At 45.6% G+C, this 12458-nt stretch overlaps 1 pseudogene; it reads left to right on the top strand.

The window, feature by feature from the left end:
* Positions 1–1792: 1792 nt before the first annotated feature.
* On the top strand, positions 1793–2271 carry LOC100469803 (annotated as a pseudogene).
* Positions 2272–12458: the final 10187 nt, after the last annotated feature.

The raw sequence follows: 12458 nt of genomic DNA, 5'->3' as shown, positions 1-12458 counted from the left end.
GAAGGTTCAGGACTGAGTTTATAAATGACTAACATTTATGTGAATTAAAAAAAAAAAACAGGCCCGGGAAAAAAAATAGGTACAGCTTTTCTGTGCCCAGTATTTCTCTGGAAGGAGGTATAAGAAACTGGTATTATCGCTTGCCTCCCAGCCTTGATGGAGGAGTGGGTTGGAGGGGGACTTTTACAGTGCACTTCTTAAATTTAGAACCATGCAAATATTTTACCTATTCTAAAACTTAAAAAAAATTACATGACAATTATTTATTGATTAACTGAATTAGGAAATTAATTTATTAAATAAATGGCTTCCAATCAGTACTCCCTATACTATTAGAGGAAAAGGGTTTAGGGAGTCCTGGCCCCCACCCCACTCCCTGATTCCTGGCATGGTTCCCAAGGGGAACCCACCAACAGAGGAGTCCCTTGGGGCCTTTGAAGCAGGCAGTGGGGTGAAAATGTTTATTTCATTCAATTGACATCAGAGCCCCCCTCTTTGCCCCTGAAACCAGGGTCTTGTGGCCCCACAGAGACACATTACTTGGGGGTTTCTCGAGCTTGTTTAATTACGTTCTTTGCTGAAAAGGTACACCATTCGTCTCTGAAGCAGCCACTGACCTCCAGAGATACAGTAACTTCTCCACGGGAATTTTATTGAAAAGCCCGAGATTCATTCCATGCTTTCCTGCAAAAAAATAAGCATCCAAAAGTATTTGCAATATCAGGGAAAGCAACACGAAGTGGGTATGGCCAGAACGTCTTGAGCTCCCCAGGTGCCACCACCCAAAGAGCTGGTCTGTGAGTTCTGATTAAATTCCAGCGGTTGACAGCACAGGCACATGTCTCGGACCGTTCGATTTCATCACCCCGGCTTCATAAGGAAGATGAAAGGGAGACCAACGGGCTCGCCTCCAGAAGGAGTTCCCTGTTTCCCCCGTGCTAATGAAGGAAAGCAGCTGTGAGCTCTGCCCTGGAGTCCCCTCTGGCAAGTTAAGTCTTGGACCAGACAGGTGGATCAGGGAGGGGAAGAATCATGGGAGAGGCAACAGTAAAGAATGAGGACAAGGTGAGTAGGGATCTTGAACTCCCAGTCTCCGTTAGTGCTGTAATGTGGTAATTTCCCTAACAGGCCTACGGGGAAAGGATTACTGTCCTTTGCCCTAGCCCATTCTACAGATGAGAAAGCTGAGGCTCAGAAAAGTGCAGTACCTTGCCTAAGGTCTCACAACTAGCAAGTACCCAGGTCAGGATATGAGCCCAGGCCTCTCTGATGCCATTCTCTTGCTTTGGGGGCAATTTTAATATATCAGAAGTACTCTCTTTTACCCTCATTTAAAATCAGAAATGAACTACCTTTAAAAACCTGTGCCATTTTGGGGGCACCTGGGTGGCTCAGTTGGTTGTGTGTCTGACTCTTGATTTCGGCTCAGGTCATGATCTCAGGGTTGTGAGACCGAGCCCCGTGTTGGGCTCTGCACTCAGCAGGCAGTCTGCTTGAGATTCTCTCTCCTTCTCCCTGTGCACTGCACCCTCCCCCCTTGCCCAGCTCACACTGTCTCTAAAATAAATAAATCAATCTTAAAAAAAAAAAACAAAAACCTGTGTCATTTTTTTTTCAATGTTGCATCTCAAAATGATATTTGGCATCTGTAAATTATTTCTATTCCAAAAACAAAGATGACAAATTCTTCCCCTTTTTCCCCTTTCCTTCTCAACATGAGCTCAATGGGGGAATCTCAAGTCCTTTTATCAGTCAGAAAGACAAAGAGGAGGCCAATGGCCTACAGAGCAACATGGCTCAGTTTTATTGTGACTACTGCGACCCATACCTCACGCTGGACTCTTCACCTGTGAGGAAGACACACTGCAGCGGAAGGAAACACAAAGAGAACGTGCAGGACTGCTATCAGAAATGGATGCAAAAGCAGGCTCCAAGCCTGATCCACAAAACCACCGCCGCATTTCAACAAGGAAAGATCCCTCCTACTCCATTCTCTGTTCTTCCTCCCGCAGGGGCAACGATCCCACCTCCCCCCAGTCTCCCCGGTCCTCCCTGCCCTGGTAAGCTGCCAGCACACCCTACAGGGACCCTCCCATGATGCCAGCGATGGGCCCTCCTGCTCCTGGGATGATGCCAGTGGGACTGGCTCCTGGAATGAGATTGTCTATGGGAGGCCACTGTGCCATTGATACCTGGGCCCCAATGATGAGACCTCCCGCCTGTCCCATGATGGTACCCAGTTGGCCAGGAATGACTTGACCAGACAGATAAGGAGAGAGGGGAGCCTCTTTAAATCCATTTTATATTATTTGTTCAACTTCTCCAGGAGATCATGGTGCTGTGACTCTGGATGTTTTCTAACAGCAGGACAAGGAAGACTTGCTCTCCCTTCCTATCAGTGAAAGAATAGTTTTGGCAGGGGAGTACTGGGACAATAAAAAAAATTTTTTTTCATTAGTATTGTGAAATGTAAAATAAAATTGTCAACTGTTTTAGTTAAAAAAAAAAAAAAAGACAAAGAGGAAATAAGCAGGAGCCCGAGAGTAGGCAGAGCCCCTCCCCAGAGGCAGAGTCCTGCTGCTCGGGTTACTTGGGCCATTCCAAATGGCAAAAGCTTTCCACGGGGACATTTGGAGTCTAGGTGAGGATATTTTCCATGGTGGGACTTTCCATAAAGCATGTCTTTTGCCTCTTCTGAAGACCAAACCCAGAAAAAACACCTCATATTAGTAGTGTGGACTTAGGTTAGACATCAGCAAGAACTTTCTGACAATGAGTGATGCATGTTGGGTCATGAAATGGGTGATGAAGAAAGGACAGGCTAGCAATAAATTGATTGGCAAGGTATCAGACATAAAATCCAAACTCTAGATTGTGGTTGATTTGATTTGTTGATTATCCCTCACCATCTCCTGCAAACACCCTGCCGCCTGGTCTGAGTCTCATCACAGCCCCGCATCTCTTTATGCCTCTGAGCCTTTGCTCTTGTTGAGCCCTCCACCTGAAATGCCTTTCCAACTCTCTGACCGTCCTAATTCTGTTTACCTGTCAATGTCTAGCTCAAGTTCCTGGATCTGAGTAAAGCTTTCTCTGATAACTCCAGCCCATATGACTCTACCCCTCTTGGAATTCTAGATAGTCTAGAACTTAGTCACGATCATCTGCCTACAGGATAGCTGGTCCCCACAAAGTCAGGTGGGAGAGAGGGAAAAGATTATGGGCAGCAGAAGCAGCAACTGTCACAGTTGTCCAGCCTGCCATGCGCCCCATCTGGCAACACATGTAACCCTCAGACCCTCATTTGCATTCTCTGGTCCCCTTTCCTGGGGCAAGAATGCCCTGAAAGTACATACAGTACCTGCCAACTACATCCCCCAAATTACACTCAATTATGAAGTGGATGTTCTGGTTCAGTTTTGTGTTGGTTTGGAGCACAGCCCTGATACAGAGCTGTGTCACATGTCTTGGTCTAGCATTTGCATTCTACTGTCCACAGACCTGATACAGGCGTATCTTGGTCACCTCCATCATCTGCTGCAGTTCACACCAAAGGCAAGAGACAGATCAGCTCGGCATACAGAGTTCTCAGTGTGATGCGCCTCCTGCCATTTCAGCTGAGCTGAGAAATCCCAACGTTGTCTGTGCCAGTCATCTGGCCCTCCTGGATTATCCCCAACCTGCCCTCCTTCAGGTTCTTCTCTGCCAGACCCTGAGAACTTGGCTCCAAAACACTCTACAAGGTATGGCCTCCGTTCTCTGGTCTTCCCAGAACCTGATTCTTGGGTTTCTCTCAGACTTTGGCTTGATCTTGCCTCCTGGTACTGGGAAATAGGGGTGGATTGGAATGGGTCTTTATGTAAATTCATTAAAGTTTGTAAGGTGCTTAGAACACTGACTGGCACAGGAAGTCCAATATAAGGGTTTGCTATTACTATCATCTTCATCCCCATTATCATAATGATCATCTACTTCCTGTTTAGTATAACACATTCCAACCACTTAATCCAGCTTCCCAATCCCTTGGGATAAAGTCCCAAATCCATAGCATAGCTTTGGCTAGGCTCTCCTAGGTCATCTCCTATGACTTCCCACCTTGTGATCCAAGACACCTGGACTTCCTTTAAGTTTACAGATATGCCAAGCTCTCTACACCTTGGCCCTGTTGTATTCTCCACCAAAGTGCTCTCTGTTTCCTAAGCCCATCACTTTCCAACCCCCACCCTCGCAAATTCATCCTTCCCTCCTCAGCTGGAATCTTACTTCTCCTTCTTCCTTCCTTGTGTCCATTCCCTACTCTACCCAACAAGATTAGGTTGAGTCTTCCTACTATATTATCCTATACCATCCTTTGGTAATTATCCTAATGGCATATAATTACATCTCTAATGTCTCTCTTCTTACTAGACCATAAACCTCGTAAGAATAGGAGCCACATTTAAAGATGCACTGCTGTATCCTCAGTGCCCAACACAATGCTTTGAATGAGTAGGAGCTCAAAACCTACTGAATTGCATTGAATTGAATCAAAATGGACTGAAAAATGATGATGACATTGACGCCAGTGACAACAATGACCTTAAAACTAAATATGCTATGATGTAGTTATTATATATGCCATGACCTACTCAAAACCAGAACCTGGAACCCAATCAATAATAAGAGCATGAAGAATAGAAGGAACAGATAATAGAATCAATGCTTCCTTGTGCAACCGCATCTAGAACAATTGCTATCCTAAAAGAGGACAGTATTAAAGCTGAAAGGAAGAGATGAGGGTCTAGGTATAAGGGATCAACGTCAACAAGCAAGTTAACCCAGAGGGTGCTGAACTTTGTCCTGTGTGCAAGGATATTGCTTGGCACTATTGGTGATGTCATTTGAGGACTTCTGAGAATGTCCTTGCCAATCCAAACAAATCTGAAATGGCCACCAAGGGAAGTAATAACAGCTCACCTGCCTTCTCACAGTGACAGTTTCTGTCTACCAGGACCCAAGGTTCAACTCACTTCCAGTCAATAAGGACTTACCCAATCCCTCTCTCTGCCCACAACAGCTCACAAAGTAACTTCAGTTTCCACGATGAGCACTGGAAGGCTTGCCTCACAAGATCCATTAGGGTTTGATCATTCCTCCCAGTTTTCAATACTGAGAGCTTTTTACCCCCTGTGGATTAGGGGTAAGAGGCCCCCCCAACACCTCACTTAATAGAAGTGAGAACCAAATGAGATGATGATCTATGATAGCTCTTTGAAAAAGTTGACAATTTCACATTCAAATGTCATGATTTTATTGCTGTTAATAGAGATTGTTTCTTGCTCTTCCCGATTAACTTTTTCTTTCCTATTTTTAGAAAAAAAAATTGCTGCTCACTTCTCAGGAGCATGGGAATGCTATTTAATGAGAGTTTTTTAAATGGCTGTTTATTACGAATGCCCCCCCAATTTCTTTCACACACCCTTTTTGGATTAGAAATTCCTCAGGGGGCTGCATGGCATCATCTACTCCTGATGGAAGTGTCTTTTTGGTCCGACTCAGTGTGGGTGATGAAATGAGTGACTGATCACCTTGACATGGACCCATGACTTCCTACAACTGCATGTCTGCCCTCTGCCTCCCTGATCTAGCCCTCTCCCCTAACTTTTCCCTGAGTCCATCCACAGTGGTCAGGCAAGGGGTTTCAGCTCCCCATAATCTCCACCATGCTACTCTAAAACTGCCTTATGTAAACATGCAGTCCATAAAAAGCAGTACGATGGTTGCCCAAATGCAGCTTCGACCATCGCTTAGCGGCTCCCTTTCCAGCCAGGCTGCTCCTCCAAGCTTGCCCACCAGGGGACTATTGAGAACACACAGCCATCACCCCCCGTGGCAGCCACCACACGGCTGAGTAATGCAGTGCAGTATGGCTAACCTGACTGAGTGTTGGAATCACACAGACCCAGTGTCCATTCTGGCTCTACCATTAACGTCTGTGAGAGCCTGGATCAGTCCTTCACTTCTCTGAGCCCCAGTGTCCTCATCAGCAAATGGGAACAACAATGCCTCCTCACGGGGTTGCTGCCAGAATTCGAGATAATGCGTACCAAGCACCTAGCTCCATATCCAGTGCCTACTAAATATTTGTGAATATTGAAGAAGTGCAAGGAATGTTCTAGAGATGGTAGTATTCTTAGGGAGAGATCAGCATTACCCATGGATAGAAGTCAAGAAAGGCTTTGTAAAGGAGCCTTGAAGGAGCCTTGAAAGAGAGGTGAGGTGTTTGGCAGATGGGCCGAGGGGAGGGCACAGCAGGCAGGGGAATAGCATGAACAAAGGCTGGAATTGGAGCGCAAAACACTGGGCCCATTTGAGTGGGTAACATGATGCCGCTGGAGCAGAGAGGAGGGAGAGAGCCCTGGGGTAGAAGACAGGGGCCAGGAAAGAGCTGGATCAGAAGGGCCTTGCAGGGTTGCATTGTTGAGTTGTACGGGATGTAGTTTGGCCCACAACATAGCCAGATTCTTGTCAGTAAGAGCCCTGTCAGGATAAATTAATTACAATAGCGACTGGAAAATGTAAAATTGAATATCATGTATTCAAACCCCACAATACAAGGGTCTTTGAGCTACCGGAGATCTTTGCACCATCTGAGAAGAGGTTCCTAATCAGAGAAGACGGCAGAACAATGAGAATGTGGGGAATGTGAGTCCCCCAGATGCCTCTTTCCACAGTGGTGCACTACTGATACTGTGAATTCCAGTACCATCTGGTCCCAGAGGCTTAGTGGCAAGTCAAGTCTGAAGTCAAGTCACAAATCATAAATAACAACCTTGGAGATTCTCTCTATTCAGCCCTTACTGTGTTCTTACCACACACACGGCATTGCTTTTGGCCTCGGGGGCACAAAGATGAACAAGACACAGTCAGTCTCTGCCCCCAGGAATGCAGCCTCAGGGCCCAGCCCAGACTGGTACCCACAGGCAGTGCTCGCATATGGGCACAGGTTGACTGAGGCTGGGCAGGGCCCCGGAAAACCCTAAGGTGGGTAAATATACTTTGGAGGAAGAGAGGAGCATGGGCCCCCAGAGACTCTTCTCCGCTACCCCGAAGCCTGAAGGGTTTTCCTCTGTTATTATGTCAGACCTGTGCTTTGTCTTATCTATTCTGCGGTGGCTGAACTTTAAATAAACATGCAGGTTTTTTCATGTAGGCAAATTTTACAAATTCAGGACCAGAAGGAGGAAAAAATTACCCACAACTTCACTACCGCTATTCACATGTTGGTGACTCTCTCCAGTTTGCTTTTCCCTACACAGACAAGTTTGTCTGACGACCTCTTTGTTAAATGGACGCAGCGTACATGCTACCTGTGTACTTTTTCTTGGGAGCATCAGATCATAGGCATTTTTCTTTTCATTCAAAATTATTTTGGGGCACCTGGCTGGCTCAGTCGGTAGAGCATGCGACTCTTGATCTCGGGGTCGTGAGTTCAAGCCCCACGTTGGGTGTAGCACTTACTTTAAAAATATATGTATTTTTAAGTATCATCCCTTTAAGAGCCTCATGACATTGATCACGTGGCTACGTCGGAGACCACTTGGACACGCTCCTGGTTTCTCTCCTCAGTTTTCTCTTCGCAGTTATGATGGGAGGATTTAGGGAAATGTTAAAATGGGCTTGTTCTGCCTGATCAGTGAAATAATACGCAGAGAAGTCAGTCTGCAAGCTCCAACTCACCCCAGCCACCAGTGCAGGGAGATCACATGCAATGAACAAGCACAGAAGCTACATTTATTGAGCGCTAGCTGTGTACCAGGCTTTAGCTAAGCATGTTGCATGCAGCGTCCCATTGGATCCTAACAACTACACTGGGAGACAGCTGTGACTTTCATTTCTCTTACACAAATGGCAAAATTGAGGCTTAGTGAGGTTAGGTAACTTTCCCCAAAGTCACATAATTATTAGCCCATCCACTACAATATCAAGCCTCTTTATCTGGGTTGTGGTGGCCATACCCAAGGCAGAGAGACACCTCAGTTCAGTGCTTCCAGCCACCGAACGCACAAGAAGACTCCAGGGCTCTGCAGCCCTTCCCAATCCCTGGCAGACGTAAAAGGAGACAACATCAGTAGGCAACCAGAATAATGGGTTGAGATTGTTTCAGGCAGAGGCGACAAGCTGAGGGCACTCCAGTTAAAAACTCAGTTAAACTATTTGTAATGCAAAGTCACGTCATTTCCCCAAGTCCTTCTGTGCCTCTGAGGCTTCTAAGAGGGGATGAGAATAAAATATTTTTTTTAAAGATTTTATTTATTTATGTGACAGAGAGACAGCCAGCGAGAGAGGGAACACAGCAGGGGAGTGGGAGAGGAAGAAACAGGCTCCCAGCGAAGGAGCCTGATGTGGGGCTCGATCCCTTAATGCCGGGATCACGCCCTGAGCCGAAGGCAGACGCTTAACGACTGCGCTACCCAGGCACCCCAGAATAAAATATTTTTCAAGTAGAACTTAATAAAGATTGGTTATCATCTCTTCACACCTTTGGAAGAACAGCCTTCAGCCTCTAGAAAGGACTTAACTTGGGACACGTATGTTCTTGAGATGTGACCTTGGACAAATGTTTTAGCCTCTCTTCGCTTAGTTTTCTGAAGAATGGTGAGAATCATCCCACAGGATTACAAGCTGAGGGCAGGGGGGTGAAGAAGGCGTCAGGAGAAGCCCAGTAGAAAAGTTCAACTTCAGACACCACTGAAGGGAAAAGACAATTGTTCCATTCAACTAAGACTAAAGAAGGTGAGAATTTTCTAGAAATTGGTGACGGTTTAAGTGGTATCCTCCAGATACATTGAGATTTATTTGGTTTTCTCCTGGCATTTGATTTCTTCTTGGCAGTTTTATTGAAATATAATTCACATACCGTACAATTCACACATTTAAACTGTACAATTCAGTGGTTTATTTTGTTTTTGTTTTAAGTAGGCTCCATAGCCAACATGGAGCCCAACACGGGGCTTGAACTCACAACCCCGAGACCAAGACCTGAACTGAAATCAAGAGTCGCACATTTAACCAACTGATCCACCCAGGCGCCCCCAATTCATTTTTAATGTATTCACAGATTATACAACCATCACCCCAATCTAATTTTAAACTGAAATGAAAACTAGTTTTCATCACTCCAAGAAGAAAGAAACCTGTACCAATTAGCAGTCACTCCCATTCCTGCCAACACTTGCCCCTCTCAGCCCTGGGCTAATCTACTTCCTGTCCAGAGATTCTCCTGTTATGGATATTTCATACAAAAGAAATCATACAATATATCCTTGTCTTTTGTGACTGGCTTCTTATACTTAGCACAGTGTTTTCAAGGTTCATCCATTTTGCAGGGTGTATCAATATTTCATGTTTTTTATTACCAAATACTATTCTACTGGATGACAATGCTGAATTTTATTCATTCATCCATTCATCAGGTGATGGACATTGGGTGGCTTGTTTTTTTTTTTTTACATTTCTTTTTTTTAGCTATCATGAATAAAGTCATGAACATTTGTGTACAAGTTTTTTTGTGAACATATGTCATTCTCCTTGGGTGTATACACAGAATTGCTAGGTCATATGGTAACTCTATGTTTAACATTTTGAGAAACTTCCAAACTGTTTTCCAAAGCAGCTGCACCATTTTACAATCCCACCAGCAAGGTCTGAGGGTTGCAATTTCCTCAGGCAGGGGTTTCTGACATAGCCAAGTATGCAAGGGAAAGACATAGCCTCCTGAGCCAGAGAGAGCATGAAATTCACACGAGCAGCCAAGATGAAGAAAAGGATGAGCGTGTTCACTACCTCCATGCCTGGGGGCTGGAAGCTGAGGCTGACCTAGCAAGTTGGCCCCTTGGACAATTCCTCTTATCTCTCCAATTCAAGAATTTTAAAGATTTATGGTAATAGGAAGGTGACAATGTCAGAAAAAAACATGTTTTCAAAGTGATTCACCATTTTCCAGCCAGACTTGTTAGCAACAAATGTTATGCATGTGTGTATAAATGCGGCCTAATGTCTATAAATAGGAAAATTTAAGGGGAAAAAACTTTTTCCCTGAAAAGGGTATGAAAGAGACTTCTAGATTCCTAGGGGTCATCATGGGTGCCTAAAACTAAATCTCTCCATACATTTCCAGAAACCATACAGATCAGTACGGGGAGCAAATTAAACCACCCATAATCTCACCGAGATGGCGACATAGATGGAATTTTTGACGCATAAGAGGCACTCAGTGTCTGTTGAATTAATGAATTAGTGAATACATGAATGAATGTCAACACTACAGAAGAAATGAAACTATGAAGGATGATTAACATGATAGAGGACAGATCCAACCAGTTTGCCAGTCATTATTTCAACAACAAAAAAATGGTGTCCTGGGAATAAAGCAGTTTATTTAGCTCACACCTCAAATAATTGTGTGCTTTTCCTCCAGACAGCTGTCCTACTTATGTGTGTTGTACAAGTGCTTTATGTGTGCTTTTCAGCTCATCACACAGAATATTTTTATACTCAAGGGTTGCGATTGAGCAAAATTCATCAGTTTGCTGTTCCATCGGGGATGCTCATGAGGAAGCTGGTGACAATATCCTGAGTCCTGCTAAGTTACCAGCAGTGCAAATGTTCACAGGGTGGGAAAGACAAAGTCTTCGTATTATTATGAAAGTAGTTTTGATTTTGAGGATCTCATGAGAGGGTTTGGGGGATTCCCAGGCGGCAGGGACCACACTTGAAAATCACTGCTCTAGATATAATCTCGATGAAGCAGAATGCAAGGAGGATTTTCACCTCCTTCTTGATTCCATGTCTTTCTTAATTTGGCCTAAGATTACATTCATTTCTCAAGGAGCCAGTCTCACTTGATTGGTTTGCATTCAGCAGTTAGCACGAAAAGAATCTTGGAAGATGTGATGCTAGGGGGAGCAAGGAACATCTTCACAGAAATAATGCCTAAGCTCAGCCTTGACCGAGAAAAGATGTTTTTTAGGTGAATAGGGTAAGCTAAGAGGGCACTGCACACAGGAGAGAAGCTTGGGCAAATACACAGGCAATGAACAGGCTGGAGTGCTGGGAGAGTGAGGAGTCTACGTGCAAGGTGCAAGGGCGCTGGAGGACATCATGGACAGGGCGGGAGCGAGGTCAGCACTGGGGGTAGGAAACCCCCATCAACTTGGGAATGGGAGTATGTGAGACTGGAGGCGCCTGCTTTGGGTTAGTGGCTGAAACTGGCGCGCTTAGGGGCTGGCGGGCTCAACCAATCTCAAGGTTATGAACCGCAGTCAGCTCCAGAGGTCTAAGGCTCCTCTTGTGCACTCATTGCTCAAAGCTAAGAGAATGAGATACCTCCCGAGACGCTGGTGGGAAGAGGTTCACTGTCTCCAGAGATGCTGTGCCTCCTGGTATCGGCAGCAGCCAATAGCAGTTAGGAGGTGGAGGCAGAGTAGCTCTTAACCTCTTACGGCACGATTCGGGAACTTCTGGTGTTTCCCTTGAACTACAATAATCCATCCCCTTGTTAACAAGTTCATTCCTGGGGCACTGGGGTGGCTCAGTTAAGCATCTGCTTTCAGCTCAGGTCGTGATCCCGAAGTCCCGGGATCAAGCCCTGCATTGGGCTCCCTGTTCAGCAGGGAGTCTCCTTCTCCCTCTCCCTGTACCCCTCACCCCACTTGTGCTCCCGCTCTCTCTCAAATAAATAAATCTTAGGGGGGGGGAAATTAAAAACAAGGACATTCGCTCACACTGAACCTGCCAAGTTTCTCCCTGTCATTCAACAAAGGTGGTTTGGGTTTTTTTGCCCCAGATGTTCATGTTAATCCCCATCCCCCAGGGAAACAAGATGGACAGAGGGACAGGTTCATTTCAGGCAGTTGGGAAGAAGTTTGGGTCTTAATTCTTGACAATCTGTGCTTTGGGGCGGTCTTTCCTCTGCCTCAAGACAAACTTCCTGGAGGATGTCTGTGGGAGGCACCCAGGTCCGCCCATCACGCACTAAGCATAAGTGCTCCCCCCTCCAAATCAGTCCCTGAGCATCAGTGATAAGGAGAGGACCCTCACCCCCCCACACACACAACCAGTACTTGACCAAGAAATAATCACCACCTAGCAGCCTCCCCCAGTATTAGAAAACAATAAAAATCTAAACAAAAGAGAGACATCCGTTTGCCTAGTATTATCATTCTTCCATTCGACAACTATGTAGAACTTTCCACCTGGGCAGCAGGCATACAGCTGGTCCAGAGGATTCTGCCACGACTGGTGCATAGTCCATGCCCTCAAGGGGTTCACTCCCTGGTAGGGAGACAATTCCGTGAAGAGTTGATGACGGAACTATCTCTCTGATCAGTGACGGGAGTTCCTAAGCAAGTGGTGCCCTTTCTTGCCTTTGCTTCAGCTGCCTCGGCCTGGAATGCCCCTCCGCCCCCTCCTCACCCCCA

Source organism: Ailuropoda melanoleuca, chromosome 13 (assembly GCF_002007445.2).
Source record: "Ailuropoda melanoleuca isolate Jingjing chromosome 13, ASM200744v2, whole genome shotgun sequence".
In the NCBI taxonomy this organism is placed as follows: Eukaryota; Metazoa; Chordata; class Mammalia; order Carnivora; family Ursidae; genus Ailuropoda; species Ailuropoda melanoleuca.
Note: the sequence above shows the minus strand (reverse complement) of the source record. Positions and strands in the feature narration are given on the sequence as shown.